This window comes from Scatophagus argus, chromosome 1 (assembly GCF_020382885.2).
Source record: "Scatophagus argus isolate fScaArg1 chromosome 1, fScaArg1.pri, whole genome shotgun sequence".
Lineage (NCBI taxonomy): Eukaryota > Metazoa > Chordata > Actinopteri > Scatophagidae > Scatophagus > Scatophagus argus.
The window spans coordinates 9,529,241-9,543,629 of record NC_058493.1 but is presented as its reverse complement, the minus strand read 5'-3'; positions in this window follow the sequence as shown (position 1 = coordinate 9,543,629).

Below are 14,389 nucleotides of genomic sequence, written 5' to 3'. Positions count from 1 at the left end.
GCATCATTGTAATTTTAATTTATTTAAATAACCAATTCCCTGGTTCAGATAATACATAGAGTTAAACTGGTGCACAGAAACTGACCCTTTCTACTGTACTTGAATTTCTTGGTACCATAAAGATGGCTGAAATTATTTAGATTCATTCCGTTTCAATGGAATTCGTGTTTATCATTCTGTGTTTAGTCAAAGACGTACAAAAATTAAGCTGTGTAACTTGTTTGCCTAGCCTTTGGCAATTTGAGCAAGGCCACATGAATCCAATTCATTTTAATCAAAAGTCTGTTCTGTATGTTCTTTGTTTTCTTCAAGGTTTTAACAGAAAAGTCACAAGAGCTATGCCATTTTGTTTTCAGTTATTTAAGGGGACTAAGCCATCTGATTTATTTAAGTATAATAAGCATCTGTTCTTCTTTTATGAATACCAATACCAAGCAATGTCAGGATATGCTGTGTGTGTGAGAGAGAGAGACAGAGTGAGAGAGAACCTGAACCTGATTTTTTAGATTTGTGACTGATCACACTTTGACCAGTCCTCAATTTCAGAGAGATCCTCAAAGGGCCGTTTGAGAATTAAGGTGAGAATTAGGGTTAGGTTAAGGGGTTAGGGAACGCATCTTTTTGAGGAGTGTCCTCACAAGTATAGCTGTACAAATGTCTATGTGTGTGTGTGGATTCTGTTTTTTTTAACTAATTAGAACGATTAAATTTTTTTTCCTGCGGGGGGTAAATGTAAATAAAACCATACAATAAAATATTGACCTGGTCAGCTGAAGTCGACCCTGCTCACAAGGATCCAGTAAAATAACATGTCACGTTCGACCTGCTCTCTAGACCTTTCCTTCGGAAGACCAGACACTACTTGCGGAGCAAATGACGTGTGTAGTAGTACCGGCTGCCCGCTAGGGGGTAGTGTTGGCTCAATATTTGCACATGGTTGGACAAATGACAATTACATATACATATTTTCATGTTTGTCTAGAAATTAGTCTTTGATTGCTATCTCGATTAAAACGAAAACTAAAAATATTTTGACCTGCAGGTTGAGAGCCAGACAGGCTCAGTACCAGGGAGACTGCACAAAGTCTTCAGGAAGCAGTTCCTTTCGTCTTTGAATTCAATTAGACAGATAGTGTGGGTTTCGGGGAGCAAACCTTAAAAGCAAATTTTAAAATAAACCCTCTTTGTGAAAGAGCCTGTTATCAGCAGAGATTTGGGAGTAGCTGATTGGCCCAGAATGGTGCTTTGCTGTCGCCTCTAATTTTGCTATCACAAGGTCTCCCTTTTCAACATGGATAACCTTTCTTTCATTTTTGTCCTCTTGAAATTAGTATTCCATGGTAGCCAATGGAGGACAGAGGCAACTCACTCTAAAATTACCAGCAGAAGTTCAGTACTTCAGTATAGTTTTTAATTTAGGAAACACTGAGAATAGGAATACAAATGCAGCTAAGTAACCCTTGTGTTAAAGTTGTTAGTTACAGTGCTTTTAAGTTATGTTCCAGTTTGAGGCTTTAGTGATGAGGGAGAACATATTGATTTAAAGGCTCATATGTGTAAAGGGCAAGGGCGGTTGACCCCGTCACTGAAAGCTGTGCCTGTCACTCGTTATGTGTGTGGACTCGCAGCTCTACATCTGGGCCTAACATGACCGTAGATTATCCTTGACAGCCTTCCTCATGTTGGTTGAATGCAGGTCTGTCACCTTATTCCCTAAGACACCCTGCCACTTGTATTTTTAAATGTCTGCATAATCTAAGTAGACAAACTGTTAAACTCACTGTGTAGAATATTGCAACTGCGTGCAATAAACTAACAGTCTACCTGAACTCACTGAGTGTGCAGTGGGGTCAGGGCCTTTGTTAATGTAATGGTTCCTCATGAAAGGTCAAGGTTCCAGTGTAGCAAACATTGGGGGTGAGGGTGGGGTTGGTGTAGATGGGGGTAGGGGTGCAGAACACAATTTGTAGCTAACCTTTCTTTCTGTGACCCCACTCTTGGTGTTTTTGTTTGGTTATGTATGCATGCATATTAATGAGTGAGGGCTAGTGGCTGCCTCTGCATGTGCACTCTTGTGCATGTCTGTCGGTTTGTGCAGTGAATAATAAAAGTCAGGTTATTGGTCAGATTGTGATCATAGTAACCTTCTGGGTAGGTCGGAAAGGTTTGTGTAATTGTGGGAGGATATTACTTAGTTCCCTGTTTAAATTACAATTGCACATTCAGATGCAAAGGCAGATTGGGTTGAATAAAGAAAACATCTCTTTATATGACTAACAAAAAACATCACATGAGCTGCAAGTCATAATAAACTTAGTCAGATCATCTTTTGATTAAAAAATAACATTAAGCTATTTAGAATTTATATTATAAAGTTTAATTCTTTCACTGATAGACCTGCATTATGAAGAGAAATGTTTTAGCGGTAGCACTGTTGCCTCATAGCAAGAGGGTTCCAGGTTCGAATCCCGGTCTGGGCCCTTCTATGTGGAGTTTGTATGTTCTCCCTGTGCCTGCGTGGGTTTTCTCCGGGTTCTCCGGCTTCCTCCCACAATACCAAAAACATGCACATTAGGTTAATTGGCTACTCTACATTGCCCCTAGGTGTGAGTCTGAGAGTGTGTGGTTGTCTGTCTTTGTGTGTTGGCCCTGCGATTGACTGGCGATCAGTCCAGGGTGAACCCCGCCTCTCGCCCGTAGTCAGCTGGGATTGGCTCCAGCTCCCCCGCGACCCTGACGGATAAGCGGTATAGAAAATGGATGGATGAATGTTTTAGCGGTTAGTTTCTCAGTCTTTCACATACTTTGAGCTCTTCCACCTGCCCACCTTACTTCATTTAACTGCTGCTGACCTGTGTTGCCCAACGTGACTTTTCACTAGCAGGTTAAATCAATTAGTATGCATTGTTGTCATTACTCTGCATTGATTGCTTGTTGAGGAGAGTGTGTGTCGAGGGACTTGTCCTCTACATGTGTCTACTGTTAGGGTGTCATGTTATAGGACACAGCAGTTGTATAGCATCCTGCCAAAAGCAATTAACCCGCCCTGCTAAATATGTTGCATCTTCCCACAACAGACAGCCACTGTCTGCAAGATATGACACATCTGTTTTTGTTTAAATTGTTCTTTATGTTCACATATGTTTGTGTTTTTATGTTGTATGTGTAAACTAAATAGTGCCACAAGGAAAAATATATTGTATGTGGTTTTGAGAGTGTTTTATATACAATAAAACATTCCTGGCAGAGCATGTCTTCAGGTCTTCGAGGTTGTCTCAGAGGCAAGTCGCTCAGAGCAAACTAAAACAAATGTCTCTGGGTGAATCCTGATTGTCTTTTCAGCTTTGTTTTATGACTGAGCTGACGTGTAGTTTGTCACAGCATGCCTGTGTACGTACTAATATAGAGGCAGATTGCTGTTGTCCTCTGTGATTTATCCTGCTCTTCTGCTCTCCATCTGCAGATGAAAAGTTAATTAAAACCCTGCCTTGTCTCTGCATCCCATCCCAGACAGCAAGAGCAAATCATCTCCCGTCATTTACGGCCTTTTATTATTTTTTTATGAACAAAACCAGAGCTGGAGTCAAAAAGGGGCACGGTCAAGGCTCTACATGCCTTCTTTTGTCCGGGTTTAACATAAAGCTCAATATAAGAAGATTCGTTGCCCTTTTGGCCCAAAAGGTTTACTTCCCACCTCTTTATAAACAGCATTGGTGAAGAGAAGCTGCATCTGAGCCACTGTGGTGTTAAACCAGCATCTTTAGGGATTTGGAAGTGCTTAGATGTTTGACTTTGGGTACCTGAAGCCATTCTTCAACCACCCTTACTGCTGTTCCACCACATTGGGCCGTTTGTCAGACGAGGTTGCACCATTCTCAGCGAGAAGGAGCAATATTCAATTTTCTTTTGGTGAACGGTGAGTACGAGCAGAGACGGAGAGGACAGTTCATCCAGCATATGGAGTTCTCATTGTGGGTGTAGCATATGTCTTTGCATCATTTGCACAACTGACAGAGATGGTAGTTCATTTACAGACAATCTTCCTTTCTCTCAACCAGTGCTGGACAGTAGCCAATGATGGCTTCAATTTGGCTACACGCCTTTCTGAAATGTGGCTTTTAAATGTTTATTCTGCAAGCAGTGATGACATACACAAGTGCAATATGCCATAATGTGAGAACTGTCCTTGACACCAAGAGCTTAAGGGAGTTACGCTGGACCTGTTCACAGTTGTAGTTCAGTCTGTGCACACAGTCCAATAAATATGAGTGATTTGAAATGCCTTAATTTGTGAAGGCAGCAAGCAGGAAAATGTAAAAATAGCAATGACACCTTGCTCTTGTATATCCTTTGAAAATCTCTTGTCTGCCAATCCAACAGCTGGAACTGCTGTGATACTCTATTTTCATTGGTCTTTACTGCAGTTTTTTTAAAGCATTTTCAATGTCAATTGAAAGTCATGGTGTCTATATATAAATATCAAGATATATCAGGACAGTTAATCATGTGTGCCAAATGGATGACAGCAAAGAAGAAACATATTAAAAAAAATTACAAAATACTGCATCAGCAGCTTGTCAATGCATAACATAAAGTCTTTTCATACAATACAATATAGAGCAAAGGCCAGTAGCACCAGCTGCAGTCTTCTCAGTCTACTCTCTTTATGACAGGAGTGATTAGGCCAGCGAGTAGCACCTGTGCACCAACCTTATTTCCAATATGTAATGGGAGGCCTCCTCCTGATACTGACAAGCATCTTGGGAGATTGTTCCCCAGAGGGCCATGATAGGTTTTCACTGAGGTTATTTCAAGACCCTGTAAGACGACCGCATCCAGAACGCTGTCCAGAAAGGGAGGTGAAATACTGACATAATGAGACAACAAACATTGTGGAATCATGCATAAAGCTGAACAGCACAAATCTTTTTGGGCCACAAAGTTTAAATCCACTTGGTGCTGTGAAAATCTGCACAAGGCACAACCTCTGTTCAGCCTTTCTTTCAAGAAAGAAAAAGATCAGGCATATTGCAGATAAGGTACACAAAGTAATATAATATACAAATCAGTTTCACACCCTTTCTACACCATTGTCTTTCAAAATATAATTTCATTAAAAAGGCACTTGTCATTTCCATGGGCCTTAGCCGACTTAAGTGTTTCTGCAATGAGCCCACAGAGGGCCATTACTCTCAAATAGTACTGAATAAAGAGCAAATGTCACCTTGAACTGCAGTGGTATCACCAGAAGTGTCTGAGCAGTCCCTTGACTTCATCTGTAAAAACATTAAAACTATAGATGGAGTCAGGTTTGAAGGAGAAGCATACACTTGTGATGCATATCTCATAAATGATGCTGTCCACTGTTTTTATTGCTTGAGATCAGGACAGTGGGCAGTTCATGCATTGCTATTACTATAATAAAAACATGAATCCAGATTAAAGTCATTATACATATCGATATAATCCACAGAGACAAGATGTGGGAGGAGACAGGTTAAAGAAGAACTTTAGTGTGAGAGAGCATCATCAAAGAATATTGTTTGATGTAAGTCCTAATATTTTATAAAGTCATGTATATTTCATGAGTTTTACAGTGTAATGGATAAATGGACTGTGTTTTGCCAATCTAATTGGATAAAGGTTATCTGTGGGGCATCACTCTTCAGTGGGATCTGTTGTTCCTCATGTGGTCTAACCAAGTAAACTGATGCCTAATCACATTCAAGCCAAAGTCTATTTACTGTCTGGGGCACTGCTGCTCTGGCAAGAGGCAAAATGGGCTGGTGGAAGGGGTCTCGTAAATGAGCACACCACTGCCAATGTATCCGTCCTAAGGCTAATACAGTTTACAGGGCCAGTGAGAGACCCTGACAGGCTGACAATGGGGGAAGGAGGCCCAACTTAAATCAATTAACTAAGAGGACAAATATCATCTAAATCATACCCTGCCTGGCCATGGGCAATGGGCCTGAAATGGAAGTCACACACAGGAGGAGAGTAGCACTTAGTCCTGGCCAGGGTTATGATTGAGGCGTTGACAGTTAAGCACACACTTACTGTATCAACTAGCTCAGAACTGAGCAGGCACCAAAATTCAAATTGGGGATCAGACTTTGAATAAGTCATTTACCTCATCAGTCAAGACTCTGTTCATTTCTGCCGCATTACAGTGAGTGTACACTGTGAAACTAAGCCAACCAATCCTGTCCCTTTTCTTGTGTACAACAGTACAAGTCCAGCACCAGGACTTTCTTTAAGGACATTAAAGCACTTAAGCGCATCTCAATGAGCTGAGACTCAAAGCGTCTCACCTGTGAGACTTGATCACAGTCTGTGTATGTGTACTCTGATTTATGACTATGTGCAAGAATCTGTAAATGTGCCCTTCACCACCCCAACCTTCTCTTTGCTGTACGTGCTACACTCCGTACAGTGCTGTTTGCTGCTGTTAATAGGCTCCAACGTTAAGAGGTACAGCGTTAGCTTTCCCAGAAGAATCGTTATTACTGCTTTAAAACTCCCTCAAGTACACTTTTCCAACAAATTTTTACTGTATGACAATAAACTATAATTGGTCCGTTTTGTATCTCTGACCGAACTAAACTAACAAAAAAAATCGTGTTTCGCGAGGCAGCGTGCTTGACCCTTTCACCTTCTTTCACAGGAGAATCGTGACTGAGAAGCAAGACAATCTGGAAAGTTTCTAAGACTGTCTTCCACCTGACTAACTGTCTGCCTATGTTGTCCTGTGAGTATGGGCGAGTGCGGGGAATAGGGAGGGATATCATATGATGAGAAAAGGTGGGGACATATGGTGACTGTGCTGAGAAGCTGTATGTGGCAGATAACTTTTTCCACCACTGATTCTGATCACAGTGGAGACTCCAAGAAGGAAAGGGTCTCAAGGGGAGCAACATGCCATCTGGAATCCAGCGAGCTGTGACACATCCAATTTACCTCTACCTGTGGACCAGTCAGTATCCTCTCTGTAGTGCTCACCAGGCCAGCAGCAGGGGAGATTAGATGTAGTCTGACCTAACAAGACACATTTTTCAGACAGGTCAAATTATTTGAGATTTTTAGAATAAAACAGCCATTTTGCGGCTGTCTACTTTGGTTGTTTTTCTGCATTACAGAATGAATTGATGTATTCAGAAAATCACAATTCTTGAGGTTTGCAATGTTTTTTATAAACCTGAGGCAGAGTCAGACTTTTCGTTTGCGTGTCCTCCACATCAGCTACCATGCTGTAATTAAACAGGGACTTAATCAGTTTTTTAGATTAGAAGTCATTCATGCCATCACATAACGTGGTCATTAAGCTGAGAATGAAGTCATAAGTCACATTTTATAGCAGGAACAATTCAACCTAATAAATCATTACATTTCTTTCAAAAATGCCTTCATGTTAGACAGAAAAAGGAAACAAAAGCAATAAAATGCCACACTGAAGAAGTAAATCACCCTTGAATTACATTAGATGTCTCAAATGTCTTTTAACACTCAAGGGCATAACACATAGTTTCTTTTGACTTCTAGCCTTCTTCAGCATGTAGCCTCAACTGTCAACTGAATGAATCCCTCACTTTTGCAATCTCTGTGTTTTTGTGTCTATAATGGTCATCCAACATAGCAGCTCAAAATAAAATATCAAAGGCTCCAAACATCACAGGTGTTTAGAGGAATCGTCATGACATTGTGGGATGTATGTTTACTTGCTTCGTTACATGAGAAGACTGATACCACTCAGCAGCTGGTTAGCTTAGCTTAGTACAAACTCTGGAAACAGAGTAACAGCTAGCCTCAAACGGTAAAGAAGCTTACTAATAAATATTTGATATTAATTAGTGTGTCAGAGTATTTCTTACTCAAGACCAGTTACTTCTGACACTTTCTGCTGGTTCCCAGTGCTTAGAGCGATCAAATATTTTTTAAGCATATACCTTTCATGCAATCATAAAAGTCATCTTATAAGGTAGAATTTATACACAATGTTTGCACAACATGGCACGTGCTGATAAATGGATTTCCATGACAATAGAGGAAATTATGTCTCCTATTCTTGATACTGATTTTACCCCACAAATCAAAATCACATTATCTAGTACAATATGCAAAACAGGTACACAACATTTACATCTAAACTTTTGAACAGCTCCACCAGTACCAAACTATCCTCTTTGGCCTGAGGGTACTTGCTCTCTAGCTAATTGATGGATGGTTAGATTTCCATGTGGAAAATGCAGCTGCACATCCAATCTGTTTCACTTATTTCGGAGTTACTACCAGCAACGCTGCCTGTAGTTAGTTGATTATCTCTGCCCTGCATCATTAGCAGCCAGTGCAGACAGACACATAGCAATCAGTCACTTCACCATCTGAACCCAGCCCTCCAGGGTGAGCGCTCTGCAATGATGAGGGCCTCTGTGGTCTCTTAGGTACCATGGATGACAGAAAGCCTTCATTCTCTCCTTCTCCCTCCCTGGAGAGTTGGTTTGATGGTAACACAGACACACAATTGAATCACAAAGACGTAATCCTAGCCAAATGTACAAACATCATTAACGAAAGATATCGTATCCACTGAGCAACGGCTAAGAGGATGTGGTTGCGTCATGAAAGCTCCAGTCACATGTGGGTCAATAACACCAATCACATAGCTGTTAACGCTATAAAGTTTCAACTTACTTGTTATTACTTCAACTCTCTGTTTTAGGGACTGTGATGTTTAATGTCACACCAATGGGTAAACATAGATCCTAGTTTTGAAAATGAAACCACATTAAATTCATACAAGAAAATTTCTCTGTGATAGCAGGCTGAACACTTTTCTTCAAAACTATGTGCATATTTGTACTAGTAAGACTCAAGTCGTATTTGCTCGTTTCCAACTCTGTCAAACTAACGGATAGTGAGGTTCCCACGTCATCTGACAAAGGACTAAATTTTTCACTAAAGATGCATGCTCCCACTGGGACCACGCTCATAGTGGTGTATTACCCATCTCACACTCCTTGTCAGGCCCAGGTGGGTCATTTCCATGTCCAGCGTTGATAGGCATTGATTGGATCTGCACAGCTCTGACCCTATCATGAGCCCCAAGAGAAGAGTTCAGCTTCCAAGGTCCAATAACACCAGAGCTGCACTGTCAGTCCTGCTCCATCATAATAATATCCAGAGAGGACCAATGTCTCCTGTTCTTCCTGTTCAACACAAATTAGTTCAAAGTATTGACTGTAGAATTAAGATCTTTCATGCTGCAGGAAATCTAATTTCCAAAATGAACAATGTGATTGTTTCCAATACATTACTGGAATACACTTTAAGACAAATATCTTTCATTATGGAATTTTATGTACCTTTGGAGAACTGGGTAATGTTGCTGAGGCCTGGGAACTGCGTAAAACTAAATGCCAAAAAGCTAAATGATGATTTCCAATTTTTATTACTGGTAACGGATTATATTTATGGTTTGTAATAAACAACACAAATTTGGAGTCAAGCTTTTTCATGTTTATATTGTTTTTCTGTGCGTTAAGGAGGAAACAGTATTCTGAATCTGCATCATCAGTTTGCATTTCACTCAAATAACTTCTTAGGAATATGTGTATCAATCTAATATTTTCAACAATATTAAACATTTCACAGGTGTTAAGATGCGTAGATTAAGCTCCAGATTCGTCCTTATTTTATAACTGTGAGTGCATTCTCTCTGAAGGTGTCAGACAGTTTTTCTTGCCATAATTTTCTAACAACCAACCTACTGGCTGCTTCCTTTGTTTGTGTCTTTCCCTCTTTGCTACAAATATCTAACTGCTCTTTATTGTGAGCAAAGAAACAGAAAGAAAACATTTGCAGACAAACACAGTTTACGGGGCTTTGCTTCGACCTGTCGCTTGTCTAGGAGCTCTCGGACACACCTTTCTAAGCACATTAAGATCCCATCTTGGGCAGAAAGAATTGATTCCAGTCAGCTGTGATTGTGGGGATGCATGTCAGTAAATAGTGCCTATGCAAGAGACCTCACAGGGACAAATGGGATCAACTGTACAGTTCTGTTAACACAGTGGTGTTTTGACTTGCTCAGTCAGACAAAAGTACCCCTACACATACGCAAACTCATGTATGCACATACTCTTATGCACATACACTGACTTGTGTACAATGACATCTATGATGCTATCATGGTGTTTTCTTTCTCCAGAGCACAATGTAAAAATTGTGATTTCATTCAATGTAACAAAAAAATATGACAACTTTATTCCAGTTCCTCATCTGTCAGCTCGTTTTTCATATGATTTGGTAAGCCAGCCTTTCAGCTAGTCCACTTTGTTGAACACTTTGATGGTTAAAACAATCAGAGAAGCTTCTTGACTGTGGACATTAGCATAGGCCACCTCTAAATCAGACTTCTCAGGGGAAGAGGAGATCATGGATTTCCTAGACCAGGATCTGTGGTTTAATACCCCTCCCTGAGCTGTTAAAAACGGCATTGCACACTGCATTCAGGTGGCATTAAGTCCTGCTCTGTCAGTAGGTGTCATATAAAACCATTTGTCTTCCTCACTCTAGCTGTATGACACACTGGACACCACACTCGGGAGTGGTCTCACCTTCCTGTCTGTCACTGAGAAGCTGAATATATTAATGAACAGGCTAATCTGTCCTCTCCAGAGACTGTCCATTACTGACCACTGAGTCTGACACAACGGATATGGACTGCTGAAATAAAACCTCTTGTTGTATTCCACAGTTTTTGCTTGTAGAATAGTATAGTAGTAGAAGTACAAAACTTCCATATAAACTGTAGTGGAGTGGTATAAAGTACAAAGAACCATTAAATGTAAATACTCATGTAAGCACCACCTCAGAATTGATGAAAGCATAATTACTTTACAACACTGCAGTCTTCATTTACCTAATAATTTTGTTTTTCTTTGTCAGAATTTCACGTTTTTACTTGAAATGTACAGCATGTTTTAAAAGCCTGTGTGTTGCATACAAATTACAAATATATTAATTACATTATACAAATTAAATCACGCAAGATGATAACATACACACCCAAAATACTAGAGGCTAATTACTGGTACGAGTTTGTGTCGATGGCTTTCTATCGACACAAACTCATATTTATGCAAACACATACACAACACATACACTCTTGGTTGTATCCACAGATTATCATCATAACACTATAACATCGTGCATGAATTGATGAGCTGGCTTGATCCCACTGCAGGCAATGGATTGTGGGTGATCGATATCTTCACATGAGGCTGCGACTCTGGTACAGGAGCCAAGCACTCCAGGTAATGAACTGCCTGTTTGATATATATCCCTCACAGGGTGGAATTGCAGTGGTGCAACATGGTACTGCAACAGCAGCAATTCTTTGATTAGCCATTTCTCTTCCATCACGCTTCCCTGGCACGCAGAGAAATCTCTCACACACATACACTAACCGTCTGTCATCGTGTCAACATGTCCGAAGTCAAAGTGTCGCGTGGCTCCTGCAGGATGCTCACAGAGTGCATCCTACCCTTCACACTGCAGAGACAGACAGACATCAAACCACCTCTCCACAGTACAGCATCATTTCATAAATGATTTATAATGACAGTTCCAGGTGTATTTCACTTTTTCTGCAATGCAGGTTGATTTAGCTCTTGTGTTTATTCTACACATATATCTTGGCATGAGATAAATAAACTTAAATTAAAATTAAATAAACTATTTGTTTGCTGTTTAATCTCATCTAGACAAAGTCTTAAATGCTTATTGTGCTTTTGCAAGGAAAACAAATAATGTTTTTTTTGGTTTTGTTTTTTTTTTTAAAGAGGCTTTGAGTCTGACATCACACAAGTACTAACACTCAAACTGTCCGAATCCTCAGTGGCTGACCAATGAGCAGTTAAAGCAAACAAACAAACAAAACAGATGGTGTACCTAGCCCTTTCTGACAGGGACCTGAAGCTGGAGATGAAATCATGTTGCCCACATGCATCTTAAAGTCAAAATATGGAGGAACTTTCCCCTTTGAGCAGATGTACGTTGAAACTCTACTCTTGTTGGACAAAGTAAAATTTTGGCCTGATTTTGCTGCTAGATGAATATTCAAAATCTCCTAATTGATTGCATTCATCCTGAAGGGGACAGTAATGTATGCATCAAATTTAATGGCTATCCATCCAGCGGTAATTAAAATATTTCAGCATGGACTAAAGTGTTGGAAGACCAACAGACTGACACTGCAATCTAACAAGCCTTGCTGCTAGTGTGATTTTAAAAAAATGGATTTGATGAAAAATGGCTTGTGTATTTTTGTTTTAATGGCATAAAAGTGCGAACAGAGAATTTTGTGGTGAAAAAGTTTGCTTTTTGCGTCTGGGCTTTTACTTACTGGCACCTAAAACTTCAAAATGTTGCACCTTCCTGATGAAAAAAAAAGGAAAGCTTGCACATCATAATTCAGAAAGGCCACAGCGAATTTTCCCCCTGGGCCTCGTTACGGGGGTTAATTAAAGAGAGCCACCAACATCTCACTTGATTCTCTCAAACAACCTGAGTGCCTGCTTGCCATAAAACGTAACATGTGTTAACATACAACCACTTAAAAGACATTATCACAGAGGGGAGCAGCTCGGAACTGGGAAATTGAAACATAAAGTCTGTTAACAGCATCACACTTTTCATCAAACAAATGAGCAATAGCACATTGTTTTACTCTTTCCGTCCCATCCTGGGATGTCTGACCAAGCACAGCTGATCTTTCTTGTTTACATTTGCACATGAAACTGCTTAATGTAATTTACATACTGAGCAGTTACTGTATAATAACCACCTCAATTCAAGATATCTGTCCGCTGAGGGTTAGGGTTATAGGGTTATATTAGGGATAGGGTCCTGTTATTAATGGACACTTGGATTTAATCCAAATTCCAAACAGCCTTCTTGTTCCCCAATCAGAAATTATATTCCAGATACTGAATATTTCACAGAATGTGTCCCTGTAAATATTCATCACTGTGTAATATGATAAAGTAGGTGGCCATTTACTAAATGAACTGGCACATGGTTCATTTCCAAGCAGTCATGTTTCACCACTCATGACTGTACTGCAGTTCATTGTATATTCAAAGTACACTGTGAACAGGATCGACGTTCAAATCTCAGGTTGGAATAAAAACAGAGCGCATGACAGAATGCATGACTCGCATAAAACACACAGATGTGGGCTAGGACGTTTCTTAGGCAGCATTCAGGCATTTTCTTCCAGCTTTCTTTGAAGATGGGAGAAAAAAATGCACTGAAAGGAGCCACACTTTTGGATTTTTTTCATTAAAAATTCCCAGCAGAAATATAAGATTTGCTGAGGTGAACTCATGGCAGATTAGATTGGCCTATTTATTACATGAGTAAAATTTATAATACTTTTTAAAAGCATTTGGTAGTGATTTATATTCTTTTTTGGTACATTCTGAGCCCCATTTCCTAATTATCATTGAGTTCCTAAACTGTGTTATAGTAGCAATTTACATTCAAAGGCTGCACTGGGTGGCAGGGAGAGATCTGATGTTCATGTAGTGAAGTCAAAAATAAAGCCGCAGAGTTCATGGTTATGGATGTATTAGCATTTGCCTCAGCACTGACAGTTTTATTATTTAATCGCAAATCAAGTGGTTTCTAATCTTAATGTATAGTCCACTCAGTTGTTTCTGCAGAATGAGGTAAGTGTGCAGTCAGTTTTCACTTTCATCTGCTGCAAGAGGAACGCTTCTCTGTACTCAACTCAAGTCTGACTTTGAGTCGGACAAAAAAATGAACATTTTAGATTTTTCAGTGAAGGAGGAAAAGTGGATAGAATTTTTAAATTATTTAAGTATTTACTAAATAAGCCACAAATCATTACTACAAGCATAGAATTACTGCAAAAATAAATCGTAAATGTCTTATGTTTGGCCAAGATCTTTAATCATATGCTACACTCAGATTATAAAGTGATTTCTGATTATGACAATGAACATTGTGTAGGTGATTTGCTAAAGGAAAACACTAATCAGTATTGCAAAGGCAAATTACAACGGTTGCATATGAACTTAATTTGCAGATATTTCTTAGAGATTAAAAAAAAAACACACACACACACAACATTAGTTTAATCTCTATAAATCTAGTTGTTGTTTCTGCTTTGAATATGTGATATTTATGAAAACATTTGTTTTCAATATATCTGCAAACAAATGGACAAACTGTGTGGTTCAAGACCTTGTCGCTTTTGAGCTGCTTAAGAAAAACAAGCCAGGGTCAAAACCTAATCAGCCTCCATTGATCTGCTCTCAATGATCCAGAACAGAAGTCTTTGGAGTTCAAATTTATAACCAGA